Source organism: Oreochromis niloticus, linkage group LG7, assembly GCF_001858045.2.
Source record: "Oreochromis niloticus isolate F11D_XX linkage group LG7, O_niloticus_UMD_NMBU, whole genome shotgun sequence".
NCBI lineage: Eukaryota > Metazoa > Chordata > Actinopteri > Cichliformes > Cichlidae > Oreochromis > Oreochromis niloticus.
In genome coordinates, this window is record NC_031972.2 from 30046624 (window position 1) to 30061458 (window position 14835).

General features: G+C 43.0%; 1 long non-coding RNA gene across 5 annotated transcripts in view; it reads right to left on the reverse strand.

The window, feature by feature from the left end:
• Positions 1–14835, reverse strand: part of LOC102080363 (uncharacterized) — a 58693-nt gene that overhangs the window by 28317 nt on the left and 15541 nt on the right. For 2 of the 5 annotated variants that reach the window (XR_003220833.1, XR_001223917.2), the window contains exon 3: positions 8125–8211. This is a non-coding gene — a long non-coding RNA (uncharacterized LOC102080363). Of the gene's footprint in view, positions 1–3609; positions 3724–6060; positions 7210–7419; positions 7815–8124; positions 8212–14835 lie in introns of those variants that run through there. The other 3 variants (XR_003220834.1, XR_002059573.2, XR_269348.2) reach the window with 3 other exon arrangements.

A 14835-nucleotide genomic window follows, 5' to 3' on the forward strand; every position in this document is an offset into this window, starting at 1 on the left:
GAGCGGAGAATCTCGCTCTCACCTCAGGCTATGTTTAAAATAATCCTTGGTTTTTGAGCTCTGAATGGCCAAGGATCTCAGGTGCAGCTTTTTTTTCTTAACGGTGAACAAGAGGGAGCATCGTGTTAACATATGCTATCAGAGAGCGCCACTGGCTAAGTCCTCCAATCGACCTGCTCCGTATGTGATTAGGTTAGTGAAGCTGAGCCCGGCCCAGACACAGATCGAAGAGGGTACACTCTCAATATGGATGTGATCCGCGCCTGCCGTGGCCACATCCAGCTGCTTCTATTGATTTTATTTTCTTTTTTTTTTGTCCTCAATTATATAATAGAAGCTCTGTTCTGGATTTAAACTTAAATCACATAGTTTGGTGAGCGAGCGTGTCTCTGTTTCGTAAAAAAAAGGCATTTTCACTCATATGAAATGGGAATTTTATTGACTGCATTTGGCAGCCCCTCTGGAGGCATTTGCGTGGCTACAGTGTGAATGTGTAGCACAAAAGTGTATGTCTGCTTTTTTTTAAGTGTTCCAGGTGATTGAACTAAAGACAAGGAGGCACTGACACAAAACTTTGAGTGTGCAGTTCAGCAGGCCACAACTCAAGCTCTCAGAAATCTGTTTTGAAAAGCCCCTGGATTAGTTCTCCCAGTACACAGCTGACTCTTCTAATTGGAAGACATCCACTTTTTTAGCCATTTGATCCATCGGCAACTTTGCTGGAATACATCCGTAAATTCTCTATCCTCCCAGGCATGTCAATATTGACAGGAGAATGCAGGAGTGAGTGAAAACACAACAAGACACTTACTGCTGTTTCACAGACAAAGACTATTAAACTCAAACACCTTTGTAAAGGTCAGTCCCGTCCAAGAATCATCCAAAAGCTGTTAATACATACAAGGATCTACCGATAGGGGAAGGTGATTAATATTCCAGTTCAACTAAAATCAGTTAAAGGAATTCTTGTGGTCAAAATACACTGAAATGACTGGATTGGTGTGGCATTAATTTGGCCTACCTTGGAAGAGCATGAACATTGCCGAATCTTTGGAGTGTATTTTAGTATAATCGAAAGCAGAACAAGGAAAAACAGTAACATATATACTTAACAAGTATTAGACAAACTGTCATGGATCTGGTACAGATGTTCATGTAACCTCCCCTCAGCCCAAACCGGTTGCGGCAGATGGCCGCCCCTCCCTGAGCCTGGTTCTGTTAAAAGGGAGTTTTTCTCTCCCACTGTCGCCAAAGTGCTTGCTCATAGGGGATCATCTGATTGTTGGGGTTTTCTCTGTTTGCTCTGTATTATTGTAGGTTCTTTACCTTAATTTTCCTAATATAGAGCGCCTTGAGGCAACTGTTGTGATTTGGTGCTATATAAATAAAACTGAATTGAACTGAACCTCAGGATGAATAGTTCCAAGCAGCTCTGCTCTGGTCAGGTCTATCTTTAAACTTGGATCACAACACATCTATGGATTTTTGTTTTAGCGACTAACAATTTATACTAATGAGCAAATACTTGAGTTCAGGTTAATACTGCACCTGCTTAGCATGGGCATGTGTTCTGTGTAAGCATAAACTCTATAGGTTGATTCACCAGTGGGCCTACATACAGCCCCATGGTGCCACTGGCACAGCAGTAAGGCATGTTTGGTAAAACCCTGCAGGTAATTCTGCTCATGATAAGGAAAAATCATCAAAGTCAATAAATCATCAATCCTTCTAGCCACATTATAGTGCAATGCATTTCATTGCTGTAACACCTCATCATCAATTTCATAAAGACTCCTTTCATCGCTGAGTGGCATGACTGTCACGACTGTCACTGTAAACCAAAGTATTTCATGCCCTATAGACCTGGTAAATCAACCCATCGTGCTCCACTCATGAAGCACAAACATCAACCTAATTTCAGGAGACATGTCCTTCCTGCAAATGAGAGCACCGTCATTATCACCAAGTGCCATCAGACACCCGGAGGAGGACGATGCAGAGGCCGTGGCCGAGAATGGCGGAAGAGTTCAGCTTGGTGGGAGGGAGGGTAACCTAAGCCTCAGATGCTAATCTTGCTACGCTTGAGCATTTTGGGGGATAATTGTAGCCTTGGCTGAGCTCAGGTGATGATGCTAGTGATGTACTGGAGTTGCCATGTTGTACTTGGCAGTTTGCTCTTCTTCCCCTCACCTATCCTTCTCCATTCGCTTGGTCTTAGACTCTTTTCCCTTTCTATATTTCCCCATCCTCCCTCTATATGAATATTCCCTAGAATATCAGACAAACCCACAGTAATCGGCAGTGGGGAAGGGTCGTGGGCGTAACTTTAGCTGGAGTAATGAGGCCTAATCCCCTGCTGACTGGGGCCTGTTTAAACAGCTCCTGGCTGAGCCACCCGATAATGGAGTAATTAACCCTGCCGCCCTCTTCTGCCCAGAAGTTCCGGTCCTCCACCACGTACACTCCCCTCATATTCCATTCCAGTTGCATTCCTGGTCTGTCATTGTTCTGAATGGGATATAGTGGAAGATGGGAATTGATGGAAAAACATCAAACTGGCACTGATGGCGAATAAGCTTCAAGCTGAGCGAAGAGTAATGCAAAGCCACCCTTCTCATTGTCTTTGCAGTGATCTGTCTTCACGTGACGAAGCAACACCGCAAAGTACTGTGTGAAGAAACAGTAATGGGAACAGTTCAAGGTTCAAGGGTCATTATAAGCTCCGTGAATTACTCCAGGCACACAGAGTGTTCAGGTGCGAAACGTATCTCTTTCCATTGATCAGATTTCCAGACAATCATACACGGCAGATTCCTTGTATTTGCTTTCGGTGGGCTCACGAAAAACAATCACCACAATCAAACAGCATACACTATACACAGGCATCCCATCAAGACATGAGGAAAAGCCTTGTGTGTTCATGTCCTGGCTCTTGCCGTCTCCAGCCGGCTTAATGCGGAGAGGCGCTGAAGCGTTTGAAGTAAGCAGCCACCACACATTATGCCAGATGAAATGCTATCATGCGTGGTGGCTGAATGGTTTGTGTCATTAAGAGAATAAGGCAAACAGGGAGCCGAGTGTGCTCAGAACCTGCCTGCTCGCACGCCTTTCTGAGGGGAAGGCAAGATTAAGGGGATGTTCAGAGGCTCTCGTCTGTCAAGACTTCAAAGATGCCATCGACACTCCTTGTTTCTGCCGACGCAGCGACCAAATCGCACACACTCTGCTGCCTCTGTGGCTGTCAAAGCTCCTCTGACATCCCCTTTATCAGGTATACAGGCTTTAATCCAGACACAGATAAATAAATCAACACACAGGGGTCTCGCTCTTTTCAGCGCCTCCTGGTGGCAGGGTATTTGCACAGCCTGCAAAATATAAAGAAGGCATTAGCTGTCTGTTGGGGACTACAAAGAAGGGCCAATTACATGGTACAGAAAAGGATAATTAATGTGCTATTTTCAAATACAGGGAAGACAATGAAAGAAGTGAATTAACCATTAAGCATTGTATGTTTTTTTTTCTCCTGGCAATCACGTCAGAAGTCTCAGGGCAGATAACAAGCAGTGGCATCAAGGCGTACTCTTGCTGAATTGGGCTCATCTCCTCCTGCAAGCCTGAAATGAATTTCAAAGTCTATCTCTCAGTTTCTACAAACAGAAAAATATGTTGCTTTCCACCTTTTTTTTCCGGAGCAGAGATTCGTTTTGACACCCAGCGCAACATCTGGAGCAGACAGATGAGAGGGAAAACAGAGAAGCTTGAATTAGAGTTGACATGTCGACATGCAGGCAGACATGGCGCACATCAGAGTCAGCCGCGTGCTGGTGTGTCTGGATGGACACATCAGTCTGTTTGGATATTGGCGTATACCGAGTGCAAAAAACCACAGCTGCGCAGGGCTGTGGGAAGCAATCTGAGATACTGACAATGAAATAAATACAGAGGAACAAACCAAAGAAAGAGCAGTGTGTATCCAATATAAATGATTTAACTCGCAGAGAACTTCCCGGAAAGGAGGAAAGGGAAAAACACATGCAAGGAAAAGGCAGTGTTGTACCTGTCTTGGTGCATTTCCGTTGGTTCTTTTCATTTTGTTTTAACAGTGAAAGTGAGGCAGACAGAGATCACCACAACAGAAATATGATGTCTGAACTGAGAAGAGAGATCTGTTGCTCTATTGTTCTGTTTGTTTGTTTTGAAGACCAGTCTGGCAGCAGAAAGCGCATCCCTTTCAGAATACAAAAGATGCCTTAGAGGCAACATAAGTGAAGTTTTATGCTGATGACTGACTGTTTGACAAACATCGGGGGTGAAACTACAACTCTCTTCAGCGAGGAAAAAGGAAGAAGGTTCAGGGAAAAAAATAATAATAACAGGGGTACCTGGGTAATGTGTAAAAGAGAAAGAGAAAAAAGGGGTTTAAAAATGAGGGAGTGAGAGGACAAAAAAACTAATTTATATCCTATAAGAGGAATGTGAGGCACCCAGGGAGGCCCTGTAAGTTGTGAAAAATTAAAGGAGACGGATTCAAACTGTCCAATTTCCACATCAAACAAACCCCAGGCTCCATGCTCCTGGAGAGGCTGCCTCATATCCAACACATAGCCTCAGAAAAAGGTGCCCCCCCCCACCCCTCGTCTTCTCCTTCTTCCCCCTCCTCTTCATCCCCTCCATGAGTCCACCACTGCAGCCGCCTCATTTTTTTTTGTATTTTATTTATTTATTTATTTTTTACTGGTACTCTCCATTTCCTCAATAACCCCGCTCTCTAATTCCCCTAAGCACTGTACTGGTTACACTAGCCACTGTCTTTCCCCTGCCTAATTATACCCTTGTGAGTCTATTAATCAACTTGTGAATTATTTAAGAAGGAGAGCTCTTCTGTCTGTAACTGGCTTTGACACTGTCAAGGGGAGACGGAGAAGAGAAAGGCAGAGGGTAGGTGGTGGGGGAGGCTAAAGCAAAGGGGGAGGAATATTAGGAAGGAGAGGAGGGAGGTGGTAGGTGGGTGGATGGATGGATGGATGGAAGGGAGGAGAGAAAGAAATGTAATGAAAAGAAAAGGGAGATGGAACCAGGGGCTTCTTGAATATGTCCCTCGAGGACTGGGCTGCCTGTGCACAGTGCGCTGCACCCAGACGATCAAAATTCTCCCTGTTTGTTTTTTGGTGTGTTTTTTTTTTTTTTGTCGTTGTTGTTGTTTTTTTCCTTCCCACCCTCTATTTTCATGCATAAGTTTTCATGATAAACAGGAAATTCATGAATATATGGAGTGATACAGTGGAAGGAGGTGGGGGGCAGAGGGGTGAGGTGAAGGAAGAAAAAGAGGAGTGAACAGTCAAATCCAAAGAGTGAGGCGAGACTTGGGGAGGATTATGTAGACAGAAGGAGTACGCACGCACGCACACACACAAGCAGTTGCAGTCACATACATTTGCACACGTACAAACACACACAACTTTGCATTGGCAAACCAGGGTCCATCCGCTGTTTGACAGGAGGCAGCGTCTCCCCAGAGCAGCAGGTATGCGTGGCAATGGTGATGATGGTTGTGGTTGTTAGCGTGCCGGAGTATGTCCTCTTCCTACTCCCCTGGTCCCTGCTGCTGCAGCCGCTCCTTATCAGTCGGGAGGAGCGGCCGACCCTTCTAATGACTCCCATCGACACCGACACCGCCATAAGCAGTCGGAGAAGAAAGAAACAAGCGTTAAAGTGAGATCATTATTATTTTCAAAATGTTTTGTGCTTGCCGTTGGACCCCTTGGCACATCGCACGCTGCCCATGGAATCGCAATGAACTCGAGTCTGAGGAGTGCTTTAAGAGGCCGAAGAAAAGAAGTTCACTTCAAAGACAGCATGCCAGTTTAAAAGGACATTTCACCCAAAGTGCAAAAAAAGAAAGATATATCTTCTCTCCTGCCTTTAGTAGTATCTATAAAAATATAATTTTTTGGCCAAGTTTTGAGCTATATGCCTGCCAGGAGGTGAATGGAATTTTACTTATGGTGGTCAAAGCATTGAAAGATCATATTTAAAAGCACTATATCTGGATTTTCCTTTAGTGGATGAGTACTCTATGATCCAGAGTAACACTTTCTAAAAAAATGGAGTGCAAGTTAACAACTGAATTGATATAAAAGTTTGGAAACCTTGTTCACATGTACATAGATATTTTTAAAAGCTGCATTGTGTCCAGGGTTTGAGCAACAAAGTCCTGGGTTCGAATTCACTATCTGGCCAGGGCCTTTTTTTGTGGAGTTTGCATGTCCTCCCTGGGTACTCCAACTTCCTCCCACAACCCAGAGACATGCAGTTAGTGGGGTTAGGTTACTTGGTACTTAAATTGCCCATAGGTGTGACTGAGAGTGGGAATGGTTGCCTGTTTCTTTGCATTAGCTTTGCAACAGGCTGTTGCCCTATGGCAGCTGGGATACACTCCGCTTCCCCCCCCCATGGCTCTGAATTACACTCAATCGGTTAGATGAATCCAGATACAAGATCCAAGTATTGCATTACTTCAGGAGTACCCAAACAATATTTTATTTAAATCATCTGTGTCTGAGAAATTTACAACTTGGATGCTTCGGTACAACATGCAGTGTGCAACAGTGACATTAATAAATGGATTGTGTACTCACAGAGGGCAAAAGGTTGAATTTTGTTCAGCAGCAGCAGAATGATCTCTAACTAATTCAAGGCAATCAGTAGGAGAAAACATTATTAGATCTACTGTCAAATGGCAGTGACAGTGCTAAAAGAGGCATATTTCTTCTGAGGTATTGATGTTATATGTGTTGTGCCATTGTTTGGTATTTATCAAGAATTTTTTATTAAATGTTTGGATGGAGACGCAACAAGATATAAAGGGATGTAAAACACAGCCATTGTTTCTCGCAGGTGCAAAACTTTTCAGGTTTGATTGAGGCCAATGTTTCCCCATCAAAATGTACAAACTACACAGAGTATGCAGATAGTGCATGGTGTACTACAGGAAATTATATGAACATAGGTATCTTGATTGCAAAAATTGAGGAAATATTATCTATACTGGATGCATTTTAGTCTGATACCAATACACCTGACTTACATCAATCCTAAAGAATATTCTGAATTTCTTTTGACTGAACCTTAATAATGATATGAACCATTTTTCTCTTCTCTGTTGTCGCTCGGTGGTGTTATGTGGATGATCCAAAGCACCAGTGTTTCCTAGAAAAAGATATTTAAAAAAAAAAGAATGATTTTTTTTCTAAATCTTGTAACCACGAATAAAATCCCACTCACTTTCACTGCAGTGGAGTAGAGGCAGAAATCTCAGGATGTACAACTGAAAACTTTGGCAAATAAAACCAACACTATTTTCACGGCTAGAAACCACAATATGCAAGTGACATTTTTTTGACATATTTATTGAGCAACTGAGCCTGTGGGCTGCACGGCTGTGTGTTTTCAGAAAGAGTGTGCCCACTTTGTGTGAATTGGCAAGTGTGTGTGTGTGTGTGAGTAGCACATCTCATTAGGCCCAAGCAGTGCTGTTGTCTGCAAGGGTACGTAAGTCCACATCGCTCCGTCTCTGTGGGATGTTTATTAAATTAATAAAAAGTTGCTCAAGGCGAGCTGTACCAGGGAATGCCCAGGGCTCGGCCGTGATTGGCACTCTCCGCCGCCTCGCGTTTTCTCAAGGGTCCGCCTGCGTTTGCTTTAACTAACTGGCCGTGACTGAGGAGAGCGGGCTGACATAAAGCTCCTCTCTTCTCCCTCCTCCTCTTCTTCTTCCTATCTGTCTCCCCCCTCATCTGAATGGGTCCTGTTCGCTTTGGATTGGGTGTTACAGGAAACTAGTGAAACCTCCAGCTTTATCTTGTTTTTAGAGCAATCTGCTGTTTAGCTAATTAAATTTAAAATTATTAGTTAAATAGAGTATTTGACCAAGTAGATTCTGTATGGAAAATGATACAAATATGTATAACTTGCAGAAGAGCTCATGAAATCTGTAAATCGTGCTTTCTTTTATTATAATGACACTTTCTATGTTTATTGGTTGTTCTGTCTTCTTGAGGTGATGCTTTTTTTAAAGTCTAAACATCACTTTTAGAGCATTTCCATATCTTTCCCTCATCTTACCTCAATTTTGAAGATTTTATGCCCGGTGATGTGATGTTAACACCCAGTTCTTCTTTACATAACTCAGCGAGACAGCTGTGAAAATGCCTATAGAAAAAAAATAAAAGAGCAGAGGTCACAAAGAGGAAACAATATTTATATCGACAGAGAATCGTCAGACTCAGAGACTCCTGTGGGAAAGATGAGCCTTGTTTGTTGGAGGAAAAAGAAAAAAAAAGGAAAGAGTCATTATACAACCATTTCTCACTTCACACAAACACTTTATTTAGACTACCGGTATTATGTTCCAATTAAACTCAAAAGAAAAGTCTGGCATTTCAAACTCTTCAGAGAATCTGCATATTGCCTTTCAGGAAAAAAAAAACAAAGAACAAAAAAAACACAAAGGAAAAAATTAAAATATATTATCATCTTTTAAAATCCTTTTAAAAATAAACAAGACAAACACAAACAAAACACAACAAAAAAGCCCCACTCTGTCTCTTTCACTTTCTATCTCTCCGTCTATCTGGCTCTTTCCAGCTCGGCTGGGCGACTCTCTGAGGAGGAGGAGGAGGAAGCTGAGAGAACTCATTTGCATATAAACTGTGAGAGGCAGGGATTGTCATCGGCGGCACATTAGACGCAAGGAGAGCGAAGGGAGAGGATTTTCATGTGCAAATTTCAGCCTCGCCAACTCTGTGCATTATTATTTCATCAGCGCCTAAGAAGGAAACCCATCCGATCCCCAAACCCCACCATCATCCCCATGGACGCCTCAAGATTCAGACCAAATCCCCCCCCTCCGCTCCGGTTGCACCACTTCCCCAGAACGCCCCACTGCTGAGTAGCTGTTTACACTGGGGGTCCACAACACAGGAGGAGTCAATCTGCCTCTGAGACAGGCGTGAGATCAGATAAGAGGGAGCTGCAGGAAGAATGAGCACACATACACCAATTGTGACCAGCAATATTGGTGTTCCCTTGCATTAATTGCTTGTAAACTGCGAGGCTGGAGGCTTGCTGGCTTTCAAGTTTAAAAAGGAGATTACAGCCAATTAGCAAGTCCTCTGAAAGCACTTTACTGCCTGGGGAATAGCAGCTGATCCCTAATATGGGACAGCTGTGAGCAACAAAAGAACAGTCGCAGTCCTGCTTCTGAAAACACACTTGCAAGAGGAGCACTTTCAAAAACACACACGCATTGTATGTGTTCACATACAATCTCACATGCAAATAAAAGACAACCTGATTGATAACAATGGCTGCAAAGAAGTGCCATTATGGGCATGAAAAATGAATGAATGTGAGGCATGCAAACAGGCACGGAGTCGCGCACACATTCCCAAAAGTGACAAAACGGGAGCAGGCAGGGAGGTAAATATGTTTTAAAAGGTGAGAGGAAAACGTTTGTGGGTTGGGGAACGTATTTCATCCTTTTAAATCAATTTGTCAGGTTCTTCTCGGAGCCGCGTTACCAAAAGAGCCGAGTGTTTCCCTGTAAACTGCCATCTTTAATTTCTTTGTCTGACATGCTCCACTGTACCACGACACACCAGAGACCGAGCGTGAGGTGAGCAAAAGGTTCAAAGCCCAGATGGGAGCAGAGCCTGTGTACCCCTGAGCACCGTGGATTACCTCATTCACTCTCATGTCAAACAGTAGGTAGGAAGAGGAGGAACACAAGTCAAAAGATCTCCACAGGCTCGGTAATCTACGATGATTTATGCCGAGCCCCACGACTCAAACATTACGAGTCAAGCTCGCTGATTCCCTTCTTCCTCTTTATCTTTTCTCTCCGTGTTTCATTCCACTTTCTGCCTGTTTTCTGCCTGTGTACCTTTCTGTCACGTTCGCTCTGCACCTGCACATCCTCAGCTACACCCCGCCGCTGCCGCCCTGCCATCTTCTTCTGCCTTCTCTCCCGTCCCTGCACGCACATTAGCGAAAACAGCTGTCTGCCAGCTATTGTCACTTCAGGTAATGAGACTCTTAGGTTTCACAAAAAACAGTTTGTGAAATCTAAATGTCGAGGTTCACAGTCCTAAAAATGTGTTTTTGTTCAACAGTTAAATCGATTCTGGTGCTTCGACCTGACACCAGCCTTAAGTTGTGGATTTAAGGCTGTTAACAACCCTGATAGGTCGCCAAAATTAGAAGCTATTGCTACTGGTTATTGTGATTATTGGGACAGATACCTGAACCTGTACCGATATCACAGTTTAATGCTAACAGTTTCATTACATTACTATTCTCCTTTTGCCAAAACTGGAGCACAGTCAAACCCTCTAAGATCAAGTTTGTCCTCTTCTGGTGCTAAAAGAGGAGGATAAAAAAGACATGTGTGCTCTGACATGTAATGACATGTTGCAGCGATACATAAACACGTGCTCAGTTCATCAAATTAAGCCTCGCAGGAGTTTGAGCCTATATCAGCATAACAAAGGGGTAGGTGAGAGTTACCTAATTCAGCCCCAACTATAAGCTATACGCTTTATCAAAACTGAAAGTTTTGAGTCTAATCTTAAAATTAGAGATGGCATCATTCTCCTGATTCCAAACTAGGACTTGGTTCCACAAGAAAGGGATCTGAAAGCCGAAGTGAATCTCCAAGTGAATCCATAGCTTCACAGAGCTTAACAGATCTCTTCAGTCTTGCACCAGGACTTTGATAACAGATATTTGGGGTTCAGTGGTTTCCAGGGTGAGGCTTCCTTCAGTCAAACTTGTTCTGAGAGGATCAGAGAATTGATCGCATTGAGATCAGGGCAGTTTGGAGGCCATGTCAATGGCTTGGCCTCTTCTCAGCAGACTGGACATTTTAATTTTAGTTAGGCTTAAACACAAAAAAACCACTTTGGTAATCTTTAGAAAAAGATCACGGTTTGGGTAAAAATGCAACAGTTATTATGTCTTTTAAAACATTGTTTTCCTTGGTTGGTGACACCTCCCTGCTCATCATACACAGAATCTATGCTTCTTACAAAAAATATATTTCCTATTACTCACAAATCTGTACTTACTGACACAGAAACGTAACAACTTGTTTATTAACACCAAAAGATAAATTGCTTTTTTGTGGGTATTTCACAAAATGCTGTGACACTGGGCTGAAAATGTTCCCCAAAGCATTCCTGACAATTATTTGTTGGCGAAGACCTTTGCTGTTGGACCGTACCATTGCTGTCAGAGTATGTGTTCCCCTGCAACAATATTTAGGTGTGTGATTTGTGTCAAAGTAACATCCAACTCAATGCTCAGACTTTTTTTTCCCTAGTAAAACACCTGTTGGTCTGATTGGTGTATACTTCAGAGTCTTGTTATTATGGCTTTCTGTTTTTTCCTCTCTCTTTCTCTGTACTCGCACCTCATATTGCTTCTCCTCTAACTGATAACATGATCGTTGTTTTCTGCCTTGTCTGTTTTGGTGCGCTGCAATAAAGTATATTTATCAAGGTGGATAAATATAAAAAAAGAGAGTAAACAATCAACTGGCTCAAATAACTTGTCATTGTTGACTTTTTGCATCCACAGGGTGTCCATTTGTGTGGGTAAAGCACATTAACATGATGTCAGTGATCAAATATCATTATTTTGTATTATATCATTATATAAAGAGGGGTTTTTTGAGACACAGTTGGATTCCAGGTTTTCAAATCTCTGCGCTTCTAAGCATTTTAAGAAACGCCCAATTTATATCCACTAAATAAAATGTAGAGACAAAGCAGCACATTTTATTTCCAATCATATACTCCACTCAACTGCTGCTTAATTCTGTATGCCAATCATCTTTTAAGACTGGGTGTCCCGTGCTCTCGCTGTGCTCAGGGGAGTATTTGTTTATAGCATGACCCTGTCTGTAAAGTCAACAGCTGTTTCCAGTCGGGCTTATTCGCGACACCACCATCCTTCAACATGATGGGTTTTGCCTTTTAACGCATCGCAGTTAACCACATCCTAATTAGAACTAATGACTTCCTTGTTAAAGACCTCTGCAGCTAATTGGCATACTGAACTGCAAGCAGAGAGAAAACCACTAGGAGGTGAGGAATTTAAAAAAATAATATGTAAGTTGTAAAACGAGGGAGGCTGACCAGAGAACGCTGCTAACCTTCTTATCAAACTGCATTTTTAATTAGAGATAATCAATATTCAAGGCAACAGATTTAACACAGTTTATATATCCATCATGGATCATAAATACTTAATGATTAAAAAAAAAAAAAAAATCTGAAACCCCAACACTCCCAAATTTTTATTCCCCAAGTTTATGGCAATCTGGCAAATCAGATATGATTAATTATAAATTGAACTATTACAGCACGCTTCAGAACCTCACGTTCACAAATTGCATCCACAACTGGGGTTGAACATGAATTTGCTCTCCTGGTATTTCTGCAGCTCGTATGCAAAGTCGCTGTGTCTGATTCGCATGCAGGGTCTGTTCTGCACCCTGTAGTTTCATTTAGATCAAAAAGACTCAAATAGACACAGAATCACAGGATATCCAGAATATCTGATCATCCCCCCATCACACCTCACCTTGCCTCTGAGAATCTGAGCAGCTACCGAGACAATCTCATTAAATCGGAGATGTAAGAACCGGAGGGAGAAATATACAACAGTAATACTCCTTGCTGTTGAGTTCGCTGTAAGATACAGTGAATCCTAAGTGCTTCAGCAACCCTCCATGTTGGACCGTTCAGGGAAGCAGTGGACATAAGTGGAAGCTTTGACAGTCACACCACATTAGTGCAGTAACTGTAAAAAGGCCTTTCTGGGATTTGTTCCCTAAAAATACTCTCACACCACTGGAAGCTGAAGTCTCTCTGGAGCCTTATTTGAAGCCTCGCAGCCTGAGGACAAGGCAGGCAGAAAAATAAATAAAAATAATAAAACATGCCCTCAAACAGCTCCTATTACATACACAACATGGCAAACAGTGGAAAACAATAGAGTTATTTCAGTGCAGAAAAAAGCAGGACAGAGAGCAATGGCATCTTGGGGCAGAGGGCTGCAGGGCTGGGTGGGGGCCGCTCGGGTGGAGGTGGTAGGAGGGGTGCTCTAATGGGCTTGGGGAGGCTGCCGAGCCCTGCTGGAGGCCCACAGGAGGCCTTAGCCTGTGGTCTTGCCTTGGGCAGGCCTGCCATAGCAGCAGTCAGGTGGGCTGACAGACTGAGGGAGAAAAGGCCCTCCCCATGTGGCCTGCCATCACTCCCACAGCCCCCTCCCCTTTTCCTCCCTCTGCACAGATGTTCAGGGTTTGGGGAGCAACAAGCTGCACACAAACAAACAAAGACGGGGATTTAACATCTCCAAGTTGCATCTGAGTGATATCTTTCAGTGGATTGCTCTAATTGAGTCTCTGTGGTAGCTTTTAATTTCGGCATGTGTCGACCTCTCTGCTGCAAGATTAAAAGTTAAATGTTTGCTCATGCAACATGAAGGAGCCCGAAGTTTGAGGGTTATTAATTAATGGTCATTTACAGGCATGAATTAAACATTAACACAAGTCTGACATGTTGGCACGTGTTAGTACAAAGTTTAGATTTGTGGAGTGTGTCTAAAGTAGATGAAAGCGGCAGCAAAATCAATCTGCTCGTCAACACATATAAGTCTTTTCTCAATGGTCCGCTCTGGACTTGCTCGGTACTTATATAGCTGACCTTTGGCCCAATAGCTCTCTGAAGCCCCATCTATACAGCCCGCTGTAGGAGGTAAAGATCAGGGCTGCCCAGCTTGGACGCACCCCTCCTGACCAGTGAGATGTGTGAAGCCTCTGGCATGACTCTCAGCATGGGAAAAGTGCAGCTTTATCACCACTGCTCAAACATTCATCACACAAACCTCTCTTGCAGCACGCTCCAAAGGGAGACAATAACGCCTCCATCAATTCCCATCTGAAGCCGCCGATTTCGGCTAAAGGTGGCACAGAGGCAACTTCAAAGTTCTGGGATACTCAAAGAAGAAAAAGGAGAAGCGAGGAGGGACAGTCGAGGAGGAGCATCTCTTTCCAGTCAGGAGGGAGGTCATTATCAGGCCATGTTTACGCCGGTACAGAGCACACTCATGCGTGCTGCTGTTTTAACATTTGAAATACAGTACTGCAGCCATCACTTCAGGCAAAATAGTTTATGTTCCTATGTCTGTGTGCGTGTGTCTGTGTGAGTGTTGTACAAAAACTCCACCGAGGCGCCACTTTAAAAGGTATTTGCATTATTTCTGCATAGAAAGGTGAAGGTCAGTGTTTCCCCAGCCAATCGCAGCATCTCAGCATAAACAGCAGAATAATACTTTAGAAAGTACGGCACCAGGAGACTAGACGGCAAAAATGTCAGATTTAACGAGTCATTTGGTTTGTTTTCAGCTTTTTTTTTTAAACACCCACCCCCCACCCCCATATTATAGGCCATATTAAGGCCTATAATATTTTTCTGCTGACAGCAAATAGTTGATATGAATGCACTCAAGCAAAGGAGGGTAAAAGGCTCTCACCTGAATGGTAATAAATATCTGCTTCTAAAACTGAGTCTGAGGTAAAAAGGGGACGTGGACTAATGAATCCCATCACAATGCATTTACTGAAAAAGCAACAAGTAGCATTAATTGTCTCGTTGAAGGCGCATAGCATATTTGATCAATTCTTGATCTGAAAAGCATCTTTAATGCTTAATGGCTGTTAAAAATATATGACTGAAATACAGCAATTTTATAAAATAGAAGATCCAGAAA